Here is an 18,235-nt window from a genome sequence, read left to right as displayed (position 1 = left end):
GAAAGTTGACATTTTCTTTCTTCTTTTTGTGATGGGGTAGTTTAAGCTGACATATTCAGCAACTAATGAGAATTTTGGTGTACTCTATATGAATGTTTAATATTTATATATTCTATTTATTTTCCTCAAAAGTGTTTCTTTCAACATAAAAAGTAATTTTGTGGATATATTTATTTAATACATGTTAAATAATTACATGTTACTATATAGTCAATTATAATTATTTAAATGAATTTCCAAATAAACGTGTTTGTTGCTTAGGGAATTTTATCGAAAGCCTTGTATTTTTGTCTGTAAATAGTCCAGATAAACATTCATTATTGCCAACTTTTAGGGCTGGTTAATATAAAGTAACAAGTGTAGAAATTTGTAACATTGATGTGAAAGAACCTTGACAGGCATCAAATCATTTTTATGACATATAAGCATTGCATTTTAATTTCATTACTTAAGATAGTTTTTCGTTATTAGATTATGCTTGCTAAGGGGGAAAAATCGAACATTATTGTCAGAATGGCATAGATCATTTTCATGTAAATTAGTTGATTTCTGCAATATGTCCTGCCTGTAAAACACACGAGGCATAATTCTTTTCTATCTTTGTTAACTAATTATTGCAAATAAGCTATAAATTCTCTTTCTTAAGAACAAATAAACCCAGTCTTGACCCTACATCCCCTTAAGCTATGGCACCCCTCCATTTCTCTATTCCTGGCTACAGCAAAGCCTATTGGAAGAGTGGTTTATACTTGTCCAATTTCCTTTCTTCCCTCTTTTTCTTAGAAACATTCTAATCAGGTTTCATCCCCATTACTCTGTTGAAATCTTACTTTTAGGTCACACTGACTCTCATTTTACAAAATAAGTCAATTGTCAGTCTCCTGATCACTTGATCTTTCGAAAAGATTTGACGCTGTGCATCAATTCTCCTTTTTGAAACATTGATTCCATTGATTTCCAGGGAATCCATCTCTCCTGGATTTCCTCGTACCACACTGGCACATCTCTTCCAGTCTCTTGTGCTGTGCCTTTTCTTCTTTCTGACCTCTAAATATTGGGTTGCCCTAGAGTTTAGTCCGGGACCCCTTTTTCTTCTCTATTATAATGTCTTTCTAGGTGACCTCACCTAATCCCATGTTTTAATACCATATCACCTGTATCCTGGTAATGCCCAGATTTACATTGCTGGAGCTTTTCTTTTTTGATTTGAATATCCAAATTACCTACAAAGATATTTCCTTTTGAAATTAACATTTACAGTGAAGAACTCTTCATTTCCCTCCCAAACTTGGTTTCCAAGTGTCCCTATTTTAATAAATGGCACCATCATTCACTCAGTTACTCTGCCCATCTTTGATTCTTCCATTATTAGAACACACTCTTTGAACTCATCAGTAAATCCTGCAGCTTCTCTCTCAAAACACACCTGGGAACTCAGCCTTGCGGGCTTCCGGGAAGATGGTGGAAGAGTAAGACGCGGAGATCACCTTCCTCTCCACAGATACAACAGAAATACATCTACACGTGGAACAACTCCTACAGAACATCTACTGAACGCTGGCAGAAGACCTCAGACCTCCCAAAAGGCAAGAACCCCCCACCCCCACGTACCTGGGTAGGGCAAAAGAAAAAAGAATAAACAGAGACAAAAGGATAGGGATGGAACCTGCACCAGTGGGAGGGAGCTGTAAAGGAGGAAAGGTTTCCACACACTAGGAAGCCACTTCACTGGCGGAGACTGCGGGTTGCGGAGGGGAAAAGCTTCGGAGCCGCAGAGGAGAACACAGCAACAGGCGTGCAGGGGGCAAAGTGGTGAGATTCCCACCCAGAGGGTCGGTGCCAACCAGCACTCACCAGCCCGAGAGGTTTGTCTCCCCACCCACCGGGGCGGGCAGGGTTGGAAGCTGAGCTCGGGCTTCGGTCGGAGCTCAGGGAGAGGACTGGGGTTGGTGGCGCGAACACAGCCTGCAGGGGGTTAGTGCGCCATGGCTGGCTGGGAGGGAGTCCGGGGAAAAGTCTGGACCTGCTGAAGAGGCAAGAGACTTTTTCTTCCCTCTTAGTTTCCTGGTGCGTGGGGAGACGGGATTAAGAACGCTGCTTAAAGGAGCTCCAGAGATGGGCACGAGCCGCGGATAAAAGCGCGGAACCCAGAGACGGGCATGAGACGCTAAGGCTGCTGCTGCTGCCACCAAGAAGCCTGTGTGCGGGCACAGGTCACTATCCACACCACTTTTCTGGGGAGCCTGTGCAGCCCGCCACTGCCAGGGTCCCGGGATCCAGGGACAACTTCCCCGGGAGAACGCACGGCGTGCCTCAGGCTGGTGCAACGTCACGCCAGAGTATGCCACCACAGGCTCGCCCCACACTCCGTGCCCCTCCCTTCCCCCGTCCTGAGTGAGCCAGAGCCCCCGAATCAGCTGCCCCTTTAACCCCATCCTGTCTGAGTGAAGAACAGACGCCCTCTGACGACCTACACGCAGAGGCGTGGCCAAATCCAAAGCTGAGCCGCTGGGAGCTGTGAGAACAAACAAGAGAAAGGGAAATCTCTCCCAGCAGCCTCAGAAGCAGCGGATTGAAGCTCTACAATCAATTTGATGTACCCTGCATCTGTGGAATACATGAATAGACAACGAATCATCCCAAATTAAGGAGGTGGACTTTGAGAGCAAGATTTATGATTTTTTTCCCCTTTTCCTTTTTTTGTGAGTGTGTATGTGTATGCTTCTGTGTGAGATTTTGTCTGTAGAGCTTTGCTTCCACCATTTGTCCTAGGGCTCTATCTGTCTGTTGTTTTTTTGTTTTTCTCTTAATAATTATTTTGTTTATTTTAATAACTTTATTATATTTTATCTTACTTTATTTTATATTTTTTTCTTCCTTCCCTCCTTCTTTCCTTCCTTCCTTCCTCCCTCCCTACTACCTCCCTTCCTCCCTCCCTCCTTTTTTTCTTTCTTTCTTTCTACTTCTACTAATTCTTTCTACTTTTTTTCCCTTTTATTCTGAGTTGGGTGGATAAAAGGCTCTTGGTGCTCCACTCAGGCATCAGGGCTGTGTCTCTGAGGTGAGAGAGCCAACTTCAGGACACTTGTCCACAAGAGATCTCCCAGCTCCACATAATATCAAATGGCGAAAATCTCCCAGAGATCTCCATCTCAACACCAGCACCCAGCTTCATTGAACGACCAACAAACTACAGTGCTGGACACCCTATGACAAACAACTAGCAAGACAGGAACACAGCCCCACCCATTAGCAGAGAGGCTGCCTAAAATCATAATCAGTCCACAGACACCCCAAAACCCACCACCAGATGTGGACCTGCCCACCAGAAAGACAAGATCCAGCCTCAACCACCAGAACACAGGCACTAGTCCCCTCTACCAGGAAGCCTACACAACCCACTGAACTAACCTTAGCCACTGGGGACAGACACCAAAAACAACGGGAACTACGAACCTGCAGCCTGCAAAAAGGAGACCCCCAAACACAGTAAGATAAGCAAAATGAGAAGACAGAAAAACACACAGCAGATGAAGGAGCAAGATAAAAACCCACCAGACCTAACAAATGAAGAGGAAATAGGCGGTCTACCTGAAAAAGAATTCAGAATAATGATAGTAAAGATGATCCAATATCTTGGAAACAGAATAGACAAAATGCAAGAAACATTTAATAAGGACCTAGAAGAACTAAAGATGAAACAAAAAATGATCAACAACACAATAAATGAAATGAAAAATACTCTAGAAGGGATCAATAGCAGAATAACTGAGGCAGAAGAACGGATAAGTGACCTGCAAGATAAAATAGTGGAAATAACTACTGCAGAGCAGAATAAAGAAAAAAGAATGAAAAGAACTAAGGACAGTCTCAGAGACCTCTGGGACAACATTAAATGCACCAACATTCGAATTATAGGGGTTCCAGAAGAAGAAGACAAAAAGAAGGGGACTGAGAAAATATTTGAAGAGATTATAGTTGAAAACTTCCCTAATATGGGAAAGGAAACAGTAAATCAAGTCCAGGAAGCACAGAGAGTCCCATACAGGATAAATCCAAGGAGAAATACGCCAAGACATACATTAATCAAATGGTCAAAAATTAAACACAAAGAAAACATTAACAGCAGCAAGGGAAAAACAACAAATAACACACAAGGGAATCCCCATAAGGTTAACAGCTGATGTTTCAGCAAAAACTCTGCTAGCCAGAAGGGACTGGCAGGACATATTTAAAGTGATGAAGGAGAAAAATCTGCAACCAAGATTACTCTACCCAGCAAGGATCTCATTCATATTTGATGGAGAAATTAAAACCTTTACAGACAAGCAAAAGCTGAGAGAGTTCAGCACCACCAAACCAGCTCTACAACAACTGCTAAAGGAACTTCTCTAGGCAAGAAACACAAGAGAAGAAAAAGACCTACAATAACGAACCCAAAACAATTAAGAAAATGGGAATAGGAACATACATATCGATAATTACCTTAAATGTAAATGGACTAAATGCTCCCACCAAGAGACACAAGTTAGCTGAATGGATAAAAAAACAAGACCCATATATTTGCTGTCTACAAGAGACCCACTTCAGACCTAGAGACACATACAGACTGCAAGTAAGGGGATGGAAAAAGATATTTCATGCAAATGGAAACCAAAAGAAAGCTGGAGTAGCAATTCTCATATCACACAAAATAGACTTTAAGATAAAGACTATTAGAAGAGACAAAGAAGGACACTACATAATGATCAAGGGATCAATCCAAGTAGAAGATATAACAATTGTAAATATTTATGCACCCAACATAGGAGAACCTCAATACATAAGGCAAATACTAATAGCCATAAAAGGGGAAATCGACACTAACACATTCATAGTAGAGGACTTTAACCCCACACTTTCACCAATGGACAGATCATCCAAAATGAAAATAAATAAGGAAACACAAGCTTTAAAGGATACAGTAAGCAAGATGGACTTAATTGATATTTATAGGACATTCCATCCAAAAACAACAGAATACACATTTATCTCAAGTGCTCATGGAACATTCTCCAGGATAGATCGTATCTTGGGTCACAAATCAAGCCATGGTAAATTTAAGAAACTTGAAATTGTATCAAGTATCTTTTCCAACCACAACACTATGAGACTAGATGTCAATTACAGGAAAAGATCTGTAAAAAATACAAACACATGGAGGCTAAACAATACACTACTTAATAACGAAGTGATCACTGAAGAAATCAAAGAGGAAATTAAAACATAAGTAGAAACAAATGACAATGGAGACACGATGACCCAAAATCTATGGGATGCAGCAAAAGCAGTTCTAAGAGGGAAGTTTATAGCAATACAAGCCTACCTTAAGAAACAGGAAGCATCTCGAATAAACAACCTAACCTTCCACCTAAAGCAATTAGAGAAAGAAGAACAAAAAAAAAACCCCAAAGTTAGCAGAAGGAAAGAAATCATAAAAATCAGATCAGAAATAAATGAAAAAGAAATGAAGGAAATGATAGCAAAGATCAATAAAACTAAAAGTTGGTTCCTTGAGAAGATAAACAAAATTGATAAACCATTAGCCAGGCTCATCAAGAAAAAAAGGGAGATGACTCAAATCAATAGAATTAAAAATGGAAAAGGAGAAGTAACAACTGACACTGCAGAAATACAAAAGATCATGAGAGATTACTACAAGCAACTCTATGCCAATAAAATGGACAACATGGAAGAAATGGACAAATTCTTAGAAATGCACAACCTGCTAAGAATGAATCAGGAAGAAATAGAAAATTTGAACAGACCAATCACAAGCACTGAAATTGAAACTGTGATTAAAAATCTTCCAAAAAAAAAAAATCTTCCGACAAACAAAAGCCCAGGACCAGATGGCTTCATAATCGAATTCTATCAAACGTTTAGAGAAGAGCTAACACCTATCCTTCTCAAACTCTTCCAAAATATAGCAGAGGGAGGAACACTCCCAAACTCATTCTACGAGGCCACCATAACCCTGATACCAAAACCAGACAAGGATGTCACAAAGAAAGAAAACAACAGACCAATATCACTGTTGAATATAGATGCAAAAATCCTCAACAAAATACTGGCAAACAGAATCCAACAGCACATTAAAAGGATCATACACCATGATCAAGTGGGGTTTATTCCAGGAATGCAAGGATTCTTCAATACACGCAAATCAATCAATGTGATACACCATATTAACAAACTGAAGGAGAAAAACCATATGATCATCTCAATAGATGCAGAGAAAGCTTTTGACAAAATTCAACACTCATTTATGATAAAAACCCTGCAGAAAGTAGGCATAGAGGGAACTTTCCTCAACATAATAAAGGCCATATATGACAAACCCACAGCCAACATCGTCCTCAATGATGAAAAACTGAAAGCATTTCCACTAAGATCAGGAATAAGACAAGGTTGCCCACTCTCACCACTCTTATTCAACATAGTTTTGAAAGTTTTAGCAACAGCAATCAGAGAAGAAAATGAAATAAAAGGAATCCAAATCAGAAAGAAGAAGTAAAGCTCTCACTGTTTGCAGATGACATGACACTATACATAGAGAATCCTAAAGATGCTACCAGAAAACTACTAGAGCTAATCAATGAATTTGGTAAAGTAGCAGGATACAAAATTAATGCACAGAAATCTCTGGCATTCCTATATACTAATGATGAAAAATCTGAAAGTGAAATCAAGAAAACACTCCCATTTAACACTGCAACAAAAAGAATAAAATATCTAGGAATAAACCTACCTAAGGAGACAAGAGACCTGTATGCAGAAAATTATGACACTGATGAAAGAAATTAAAGATGATACAAATAGATGGAGAGATATACCATCTTCTTGGATGGGAAGAATCAACATTGTGAAAATGAGTCTACTACCCAAAGCAATCTACAGATTCAATGCAATCCTTATCAAACTACCACTGGCATTTTTCACAGAACTAGAACAAAAAATTTCACAATTTGTATGAAAACACAAAAGACCCCGAATAACCAAAGCAATCTTGAGAACGAAAAACGGAGCTGGAGGAATCAGGCTCCCTGACTTCAGACTATACTACAAATCTACAGTAATCAAGACAGTATGGTACTGGCGCAAAAACAGAAATATAGATCAATGTAACAGGATAGAAAGCCCAGAGGTAAACCCACGCACATATGGTCACCTTATCTTTGATATAGGAGGCAGGAATGTACAGTGGAGAAAGGACAGCCTCTTCAATAATTGGTTCTGGGAAAACTGGACAGGTACATGTAAAAGTATGAGAATAGATCACTCCCTAACACCATACACAAAAATAAGCTCAAAATGGATTAAAGACCTAAATGTAAGGACAGAAACTATCAAACTCTTAGAGGAAATCATAGGCAGGACACTCTATGACATAAATCACAGCAAGATCCTTTTTGAGCCACCTCCTAGAGAAATGAAAATAAAAACAAAAATATACAAATGGGACCTAATGAAACTTCAAAGCTTTTGCACAGCAAAGGAAACCATAAACAAGGCCAAAAGACAATCCTCAGAATGGGAGAAAATATTTGCAGATGAAGCAACTGACAAAGGATTAATCTCCAAAATTTATAAGCAGCTCATTCAGCTTAATAACAAAAAAAACAAACAACCCAATCCAAAAATGGGCAGAAGACCTAAATAGACATTTCTCCAAAGAAGGTATACAGACTGCCAACAAACACATGAAAGAATGCTCAACATCACTAATCATTAGAGAAATGCAAATCAAAACTACAATGGGATATCATCTCACACCAGTCTGAATGGCCATCATCAAAAGTCTAGAAACAATAAATGCTGGAGAGGGTGTGGAGAAAAGGGAACCCTCTTGCACTGTTGGTGGGAATGTAAATTGATACAGCTACTGTGGAGAACAGTATGGAGATTCCTTAAAAAACTACAAATAGAACTACCATATGACCCAGCAATCCCACTACTGGGCATATACCCTGAGAAAACCATAATTCAAAAAGAGGCATGTACCAAAATGTTCATCGCAGCTCTATTTACATTAGCCAGGAGATGGAAACAACCTAAGTGTCCAGTGACAGATGAATGGATAAAGAAGATGTGGCACATATATGCAATGGAATATTACTCAGCCATAAAAAGAAACGAAGTTGAGCTATTTGTAATGAGATGGATAGACCTAGAGTCTGTCATGCAGAGTGAACTAAGTCAGAAAGAGAGAGACAAATACCGTATGCTAACACATATATATGGAATTTAAGAAAAAAAAATGTCATGAAGAACCTAGGTGTAAGACAGGAATAAAGACACAGACTTACTAGAGAATGGACTTTAGGATACGGGGAGGGGGAAGGGTAAGCTGTGACAAAGCGAGGGAGAGGCATGGACATATATACACTACCAAACGTAAGGTAGATAGCTAGTGGGAAGCAGCCGCATAGCACAGGGAGATCAGATCGGTGCTTTGTGATCGCCCGGAGGGGTGGGATAGGGAGAGTGGGAGGTAGGGAGACGCAAGAGGGAAGTGATATGGGAACATATGTATATATATAACTGATTCATTTTGTTGTAAAGCAGAAACTAACACGCCATTGTAAAGCAATTATACTCCAATAAAGATGTTTAAAAAAAAAAACACACCTGGAATTTGATGATGTGGCAGCTCTTTCAACCACTATCATCTTTCTCCTAAAAAGTTGCAATAGCTTCCAAATTCTTCACTCTTGCCTCCTACAGTCTATTGTTCCTCCAACTGTCTAAGGAAATTTTCTGTATCATAGGATCTTGTGAGGTCATGGCAATTAATTCTCCAATTTTATACTATAATACTTAGTATAAAACCAGTCTGTTTTACACTTAGTGATGTCTTGTAAGTCCAAATGCTGTTCCTCCAGGTACTCACATGGTTTCTTATTCACTCCCTTTAGCTTTTTGTTCAGACCTCTTCTCATCAGACAGACCTCTGATAATTGTACATACAGCCTTTATTATTCCTCTTCTCATCAGACAGACCTCTGATAATTGTACATATAGCCTTTATTATTCTATCTCTTTACGCTGCTTGGAGGTTATTGTACTTCAAACTGATGAACATTACATCATATACATACTTGTTCATTTAGTGTTTCTCTTCCCTACTGGAATATACACTACATGAGGGCAGAAATTTTGCTTTATCTGTTCAGGCTTACTGAGTACCTAGACCAGCACTTGGCACATCCAGTCCATTTACTAGGTTTCCACATTATATAGGTTCATTAATAGTGCCAAAATCATTCCTGTAACCCACAGAATTATTTTTCTATTATTTTTCTCTCTGCAATTTTTTTTTTTTTTTTTGTTTGTTTGTTTGTTTTGCGTATGCAGGCCTCTCACTGTTGTGGCCTCTCCCATTGCGGAGCACAGGCTCCGGACGCGCAGGCTCAGCAGCCATGGCTCACGGGCCCAGCCACTCCGCGGCATGTGGGATCTTCCCGGACCGGGGCACGAACCCGCGTCCCCTGCATCGGCAGGCAGACTCTCAACCACTGCGCCACCAGGGAAGCCCTCTCTGCAATTTTTTATTCTGTTTGTCTACTACCCAGGATGATTCATCATCTCCATTTTCTTTCAACAAAAGAAGGCATCATTGAAATTTTTGCCATTCATCTCTATAACTAGCATGGAGAAAATGAGTCAATCTGAACAGATATTCTTTGTTCTGGAAGAGTCACAACTTTGATTATGTATTTCTGAAACAAGAGATATCCAAGAATGAAGAAAGGGTAAAGCTGTGCTTTGAAGATGCTTCAATGGCTTCAGAGAAAACAATGTTATTACTGACGGCATCAGGCTTAGTTAACAAATTTAATAGTATTTTCCTTATATGAAAGTAAAAAAAAAAAACATAAATTGTTAGAAAATAAATTAAATAATAAACTTGTATAAAATTGTCAAAATAAAATATTTTAAAATTTGAAACAACAAATTGAATTTGCTTTTTGTATGTGACTTCTTAAAATTGGGTTTTATATTTGAGATTTCCATATGTAATCTTGATCAGGCCATTTAAAGACAATCTCTTCCAACTCTTAGTCATCCCTGTAGACAGAACATACTACTAACATAATAGTTAATAAAGCTTTGAAAAGATATTTTGTAACTTACATATTGGTAATTGCTACTTTTAACAATTTGATTGGTATAAATCAAAACCATACAATTGGAATTATATCTAAAGAACCAAATAGACTTCTTGTTTTTCATGAATAATTATAATGTTAAAATTTCTTGTGACAAAGCAAATGGACTTCAAATCATACTATTTTCATGTCAAATATAGTATACCAAAATAATCATGGAACTCTGTTTTGCAGAATAGCACCTGCATGATGAGAATGGTCAGAGCTGTCACCCTGCAGTTAGCTTGAATGCTACTGAAAACTCACACAAACTATAAAATGCAGCATATACTTGAAGGCAGAACTGTGCCCTCTGGGAGACTCCACCTGGCCTCCAGGCCATCACATTTCCATTGGTCCTACCATAGTTGTGCTTCTTGGACACCCAAGAAAGAAACTCCTCTAGCAGCTCATGGACTTCTGTCCATAAGAAACAGCTGACTAGAGATTGGTTTGAGATGGCAGAGTAGAAGGACGTGTGATCACTTCCTCTTGCAAGAGCACTGGAACTAACTGCTGAATAATCACTGACAGGAAGACACTGGAACTCACCAGAAAAGATATCCCACATCCAAAGACAAAGGAACAGGCACAATGAGATGGTAGGATGGGTGCAGTCACAATAAAATCAAATCCCGTAACTGCTGGGTGGCTGACTCACAAACTGGAGAACAACTAAACCACAAAAATCCACCTACTGCAATGAAGGTTCTAAGCCCCAAGTCAGGCTTCCCAACCTGGGGGTCTGGCAATGAGAGGAGGAATTCCCACAGAATCAGACTTTGAAGACTAGCAGGATTTGATTGCAGGACTTCAACAGGACTGGGGGAAACAGAGACTCCACTCTGGGAGTAGTGTGAGCATCAGAACCCGGGGGAAGGAGAAGTGACCCCATAGGAGACTGAAACTCACCTACCTGCTAGTGTTGGAGGGTCTCCTTCAGAGGCAGTGTTGGCTGTGGGGACAAGGACACTGACAGCAGAAGTTCTGGGAAGTACTCCTTGGCATGAGCCCTCCCAGAGTCTGCCATTAGCTCCACCAAAGAGCCTGTAGCCTCCAGTGATGGGTTGCCTCAGACCAAACAACCAACAGGGAGGGAACTCAGCCCCACCTATTAGCAGACAAGGGGATTAAAGTTTGAGCTCTGCTCACCAGAGCAACACCCAGCTCTACCTACAAGTCCCTCCCATCAGGAAGCTTGCACAAGCCTCTTAGATAGCCTCATCCACCAGAGGGCAGACAGCAGAAGCAAGAAGAACTACAATCTTGCAGCCTGTGGAACAAAAACCACATTCACAGAAAGATAGACAAAATGAAAAGGCAGAGGACTATGTACTAGATGAAGGAACAAGATAAAACCCCAGAAAAACAACTAAACAAAGTGGAGATAGGCAACCTTCCAGAAAAAGAATTCAGAATAATGATAGTGAAGATGATCCAGGACCTCGGAAAAAGAATGGAGGCAAAGATCAAGAAGATGCAAGAAATGGTTAACAAAGACCTAGAAGAATTAAAGAACAAACAACTGGAAGACTTAAAGAACAAACAAACAGAGATGAACAATACAATAACTGAAATGAAAATATACTAGAAGAAATCAATAGCAGAATAACTGAGGCAGAAGAATGGATAAGTGACCTGGAAGACAGAATGGTGGAATTCACAGCTGTGGGACAGAATAAAGTAAAAAGAATGAAAAGAAATGAAGGACAGCCTAAGAGACCACTGGGACAACATTAAACTCACCAACATTCACATTATAGGGGTCCCAAAAGGAGAAGAGAGAGAGAAAGGACCCAAGAAAATATTTGAAGATTATAGTCAAAAACTTCCCTAACATGGGAAAGGAAATAGCCACCCAAGTTCAGGAAGCACAGAGAGTCCCAGGAAAGATAAACCCAAGAAGAAACATGCCAAGACACATAGGAATCAAATTGACAAAAAATAAAGACAAAAAAAAGTATTAAAAGCAACAAGGGGAAAATAACAAGTAACATACAAGGGAACTCCCATAAGGTGAACAGCTGATTTCTCAGCAGAAACTCTACAAACCAGAAGGGAGGGGCATGATATATTTAAAGTGATGAAATGGAAGAACCTACAATCAAGATGACTCTACCTGGCAAGGATCTCATTCAGATTGGACAGAGAAATCAAAAGCTTTACAGATAAGCAAAAGCTGAGAGAATTCAGCACCACCAAACCAGCTAAAGGAACAAATGCTAAAGGAAATTCTCTAAGTGGGAAACACAATAGAAGAAAAGGACGTGCAAAAAGAAACTCAAAACAATTAAGAAAATGATAATAGGAACATACATATTGATAATTACCTTAAATATGAATGGATTAAATGCTCCAACCAAAAGACACAGGCTTGCTGAATGGATACAAAAACAAAACCCATATATATGCTGTCTACAAGAGACCCACTTCAGACCTAGGGACAGACACATACAGACTGAAAGTGAGGGGATGGAAAAAGATATTCTATGCAAATGGAAATCAAGAAAGCTGGAGTAGCAGTACTCATATCAGATAAAATAGACTAAAATAATGTTACAAGAGACAAGGAAGGACACTACATAATGATCAAGGGATCAATCCAAGAAGAAGATATGACAATTATAAATATATATGCACCCAACATTGGGACACCTCAATACACAAGGCAAATGCTAACAGCTATAAAAGAGAAAATCGACAGTAATACAGTAATAGTGGGGGACTTTAATACCTCACTTACACCAATGGACAGATCATCAAATTAATAAGGAAACAGAAGCTTTAAATGACACAATAGAGCAGATAGATTTCATTGATATTTATATGACATTCCATCCAAAAACAGAAGATTACATTTTCTTCTCAAATGCACACAGAACATTACCCAGGATAGATCACATCTTGGGTCACAAATCAAGCCTCAGAAAATTTAAGAAAATCGAAATCATATCAAGCATCTTTTCTGACAGCAACATTATGAGATTGGAAATCAATTACAGGAAAAAAAACTGTAAAAAAACACAAATACATGGAGATGAAACACTGTACTACTAAATAACCAAGAGATCACTGGAGAAATCAAAGAAGAAATAAAAAAATACCTAGAGACAAATAACAACGAAAATGGACAACCCAAAACCTATGGGATGCAGCAAAAGCAGTTCTAAGAAGGAAGTTTATACCAATTCAATCACACCTGAAGAAACAAGAAAAATCTCAAATAAACAATCTAACCCTACACTTAAAACAGCTAGAGAAAGAAGAACAAAGAAAACCCAAAGTCATTAGAAGGAAATAAATCATAAAGATAAGAGCAGAAATAAATGAAATAGAAATGAAGAAAACAATACCAAAGATCAATAAAACTAAAAGCTGGTTCTTTGAGAAGATAAACAAAATTGATAAACCCTTAGAAAGACTCATCAAGAAAAAAAGTGAGAGGATGCAAATCAATAAAATTAGAAAAGAAAAAGGAGAAGTTACAACTGACACGGCAGGAATACAAAGGATTATAAGAGACTACTACAAACAACCATATGCCAATAAAATAGACAACCACGAAGAAATGGACAAATTCTTGGAAAGGTACAATTTTCCAAGACTGAACCAGGAAGAATTAGAAAATCTAAACAAACCTAATACAAGTAATGAAATAGAAATGGTAATTTAATATCTTCCAACAAAGAAAAGTCAAGGACCAGATGGCTTCACAGGCGAATTCTATCAAACATTTAGAGAAGAGCTAACACTGATCCTTCTCAAACTCTTCCAAAAAATTGCAAAGAGAGAAACACTCCCAAATTCATTCTGTGAAGCCACCATCACCCTAATACCAAAACCAGAAAAAGATATCACACACACAAAAAATTACAGGCTAATATCACTGATGAATATAGATACAAAAATCCTGAACAAAATACTAGCAAACAGAATCCAACAGCACATTAAAAGGATCACACAACAGGATCAAGTGGGATTTATCCCAGTGATGCAAGGATTCTTCAATATACACAAATCAATCAATGTGATACACCACATTAACAAATTAAGGAATAAAAATTATATGATCATCTCAATGTAGAAATGGATTTTGACAGAATTCAACACCAATTTATGATAAAAAGTCTCCAGAAAATAGGCATAGAGGGAACTTACCTCAATATAATAAAGGCCATATATGACAAACTGACAGCAAGCATCATACTCAATGGTGAAAAACTGAAAGCATTTCCAATAAGATCAGGAAAAAGAGAAGGATGTCAACTCTCACCACTCTTATTCAATATAGTTTTGGAAGTCCTAGCCACAGCAATCAGAGAAGAAAAAAAATTAAAGGAATAGAAATTGGAAAAGAAGAAGTAAAACTGTCACTGTTTGCCAATGACATGATGCTATACATAGAAAATTCTAAAGATGCCACCAGAAAACTACTAGAACTAATCAATGAATTTAGTAAGGTTGCAGGATACAAAATTAATGCACAGAAATCTCTGGCATTCCTATATACCAACAATGAAAAATCAGAAAGAGAAATTAAGGAAACACTCACATTTACCATTGCAACAAAAAGAATAAAATACCTAGGAATAAACCTGCCTAAGGAGGTGAAAGACTTGTACTCAGAAAACTATAAAACACTTATGAAAGAAATCAAAGATGACATAAACAGATGGAGAAATATACCATGGTCTTGGATTGGAAGAATCAATATTGTGAAAATGACTATACTACCCAAAGCAATCTACAGGTTCAATGCAATCCCTATCAAATTACCAATAGCATTCTTCACAGAATTAGAACAAAAAATCTTACAATTCGTATGGAGACACAAAAGACCCTGAATAGCTAAAGCAATCTTGAGAAAGAAAAACTGAGTTGGAGGAATCAGGCTCCCTGACTTCAAACTATAGCAGAAAGCTACAGTAATCAAGACAGTATGGTACTGGCACAAAAACAGAAATATAGATGAGTGGCACAGGGTAGAATGCCCCGAGATAACCCCATGCACATATAGGCATCTAATTTATGACAAAGGAGGCAAGAACATACAATGGAGAAAAGAGCCTCTTCAATAAGTGGTGCTGGGAAAACTGGATAGCTACATGTAAAAGAATGAAATTAGAACACTACCCAACACCATATACAAAAATAAACTCCAAATGGATTAAAGACTTAAATGTAAGACCAGACATTATAAAACTGTTAGAGGAAAACTTAGGAAAAACACTCTTTGACATAAACCACAGCAAGATCTTGTTTGACCCACCTCTTTGAGTAACAGAAATAAAAACAAAAATAAACAAATGGGACTTAGGTAAACTTAAAAGCTTTTGCACAGCAAAGGAAACCATAAAGAAGACAAAAGACAACCCTCCGGGGCTTCCCTGGTGGCGCAGTGGTTGAGTCTGCCGGCCGATGCAGGGTACACGGGTTTGTGTCCCAGTCCAGGAAGATCCCACATGCTGCAGAGCAGCTGGGCCCGTGAGCCATGGCCACTGAGCCTGCGCGTCCGGAGCCTGTGCTCTACAACGGGAGAGGCCACAACAGTGAGAGGCCCACGTACCAAAAAAAGAAGAAAAAAAAAAGACAACCCTGCGAATGGGAGAAAATATTTGCAAATCAAACAATAGACAAAGGATTAATCTCCAAAATATACAAACAGCTCATGCAGCTAAATCTAAAAAAAAAAAAAAAAAAAAAAATCCAGTTAAAAAATGGGTGGAAGACCTAAATAGACATTTCACCAAGGAAGACATACAGATGGCCAAGAGGCACATGAAAAGATGCTCAACATCACTAATTATTAGAGAAATGCAAATCAAAACTATAATGAGATATCACCTCACCCTGGTCAGAATGGTCATTATGAAAAAAGCTGGAAACAATAAATGCTGGAAAGGGTGTGGTGAAAAGGGAACCCTCCTACACTGTCAGTGGGAATGTAAATTGATACAACCACTATGGAAAATAGTATGGAGCTTCCTTAAAAAACTAAAAGTAGAACTACCATATGACCCAGCAATCCCACTACTGGTCATATACCCTGAGAAAACCATAATTCAGAAAGAGACATGCACCACAATGTTCCTTGCAGCACTATTTACAACAGCCAGGACATGGAACCAACCTAAATGTCCACTGACAGATGAATGGATAAAAAAGATGTGGCCCATATATACAATGGAATATTACTCAGCCATAAAACGAAATGAAATCGAGTTATTTGTAGTGAGGTGGATGGACCTAGAGTCTGTCATACAGAGTGAAGTCAAGAGAAAAATAAATACCTTATGCAAACGCATATATATGGAATGTAAAAAAAAAATGGTACGATGCACCTAGTTTCAGGGCAGGAATAAAGACGTAGACATAGAGAATGGACTTGATGACATGGGGTGGGAGGGTGACGCTGAGGTGAAGTGAGAGTAGCATTGACATATATACACTACTGAATGTAAAATAGTTGGCTGGTGGGAAGCGGCAGCATAGCGCAAGGAGATTGGCTCAGTGCTTTGTGATGACATACAGGGGTGGGATAGGGAGGATGGGAGGGAAGCTCAAGAGGGAGAGGATATGGGGATATGTGTATGCATATTGCTGATTTGCTTTGTTGTGCAACAGAAACTAACACAGTATTGTGAAGCAATTATACTCTAATAAATATCTATTTACAAAATACAAAAAGAAATGGCTCCATGTTTTAAGAAAAATAAGAGCAATTAAGTTTCTTGGTAAAATTTTAAATATTCTTGTGTTCTAAATCAAGTCAGTGTGTATTGAAATACTAGAAATTAAATGTGAGTTGGAGGTAAAGTGGAAAAAGTTGACAGTATATTGTGTAGGCCAGTATGGTAACATCTCTCATAGTTAAAATGCACATATGTTTCAATCTAGCAATCCAATTGTCAGCGTTGATGCTACCATTATACTTTTCCACGTGTAAAATCACATGTACAGAATTCTTCCCTGCAGTATTTTTGTGAGGAAATCCAATGAGGGAAATGGTGCAGTCCTGGCTTGAATAAGGTAAACTGCTAACCAGAGACACAGAAAATGATTTTCCTGGGACAGCCTTTCAGATATACTTTATTGATTCCAATCTCAAGGTTTTTCAAAGACTCTGTAACCAACTGAAATTGTTTTCTCTAATGATCTATCCAGATGGTCCGAGGCAGAATACCCCAACTGGCCTCTGAGCACTGCCAGGTAGTCAGCAGCTTACCCAAGGATAGAAAAATACAGGTCACACATACACATTGTCAGCACGTTTTTCTTCTTCCTTTTGCCTTTTTTTCTTTCCTCTTATATAATTCCTCTTGGCTTTTTTTTCTTTCATTTTTAGATGAAATCAATCTATTGCTTGGTTTCCCCTGTATACGAGTAAAATAGCATGTTAATGTTAAAATTACTGTATAGCTGATCTATTACTTGACACTGTAATACCAAAGGATTGGAAAGAAATTGTCTTTCAAAAGGGAACTGTTTGAATACACTATCAAATATCCATGTAATGTAATAGCATGTAGCTATAAATAAGAACAAGGTAATTCTATATGCATTAATCTGGGAAGTTTTCCAAGATATAAGCAATGTGCAGAATAGTACATGTAGTATACTATCATTTGAAGGGGTTAAGAGAACGAATAATTATATACTTTTAATATATGCGACATCTTTGGAAGGACAAACAAAAAACTAGTAATGACAGTTGCTTTCTGGAAAGGGGTACCCGGGCTGAGAACAGTAGAGAGACTTATTTTTTACTGTATACTCTTTTGTAACTGGTTAAGTGGGTTCTGCACTCAGATTCCGATGTGTGGAGGTTTTCCCACACCACCAATAAGCAATTCTGTGACACAAGTTGGGTGTCTACAATTCAACTCCATTCTGACAATATAAGGGCTCAGTTCCTCAAGATTGTGTTGTGTTCACACCCCAGTACCTCACCCCAGTTCAGATGCCAATCACAAGCCCAGGTTATCACCTGTGCTTCTGACCAATGGGCTGCAGACTGGAGGTTCCCACGACCCCCTTCTTGGGTT

General features: G+C 38.6%; 1 protein-coding gene across 1 annotated transcript in view; it reads right to left on the bottom strand.

Annotated features, from left to right (window-relative positions):
- Positions 1-17,262: 17,262 nt before the first annotated feature.
- MAP9 (microtubule associated protein 9) overlaps positions 17,263-18,235 on the bottom strand; it is a 40,529-nt gene continuing 39,556 nt past the window's right edge. Inside the window, 1 exon segment of the mRNA XM_032633078.1 lies at positions 17,263-17,563. The gene's annotated coding sequence lies outside the window, so the exon portion shown is untranslated.

The sequence above is a fragment of the Phocoena sinus genome, chromosome 5, assembly GCF_008692025.1.
Source record: "Phocoena sinus isolate mPhoSin1 chromosome 5, mPhoSin1.pri, whole genome shotgun sequence".
Taxonomy (NCBI): domain Eukaryota; kingdom Metazoa; phylum Chordata; class Mammalia; order Artiodactyla; family Phocoenidae; genus Phocoena; species Phocoena sinus.
This window is presented reverse-complemented; position numbering and strand designations above follow the sequence as displayed.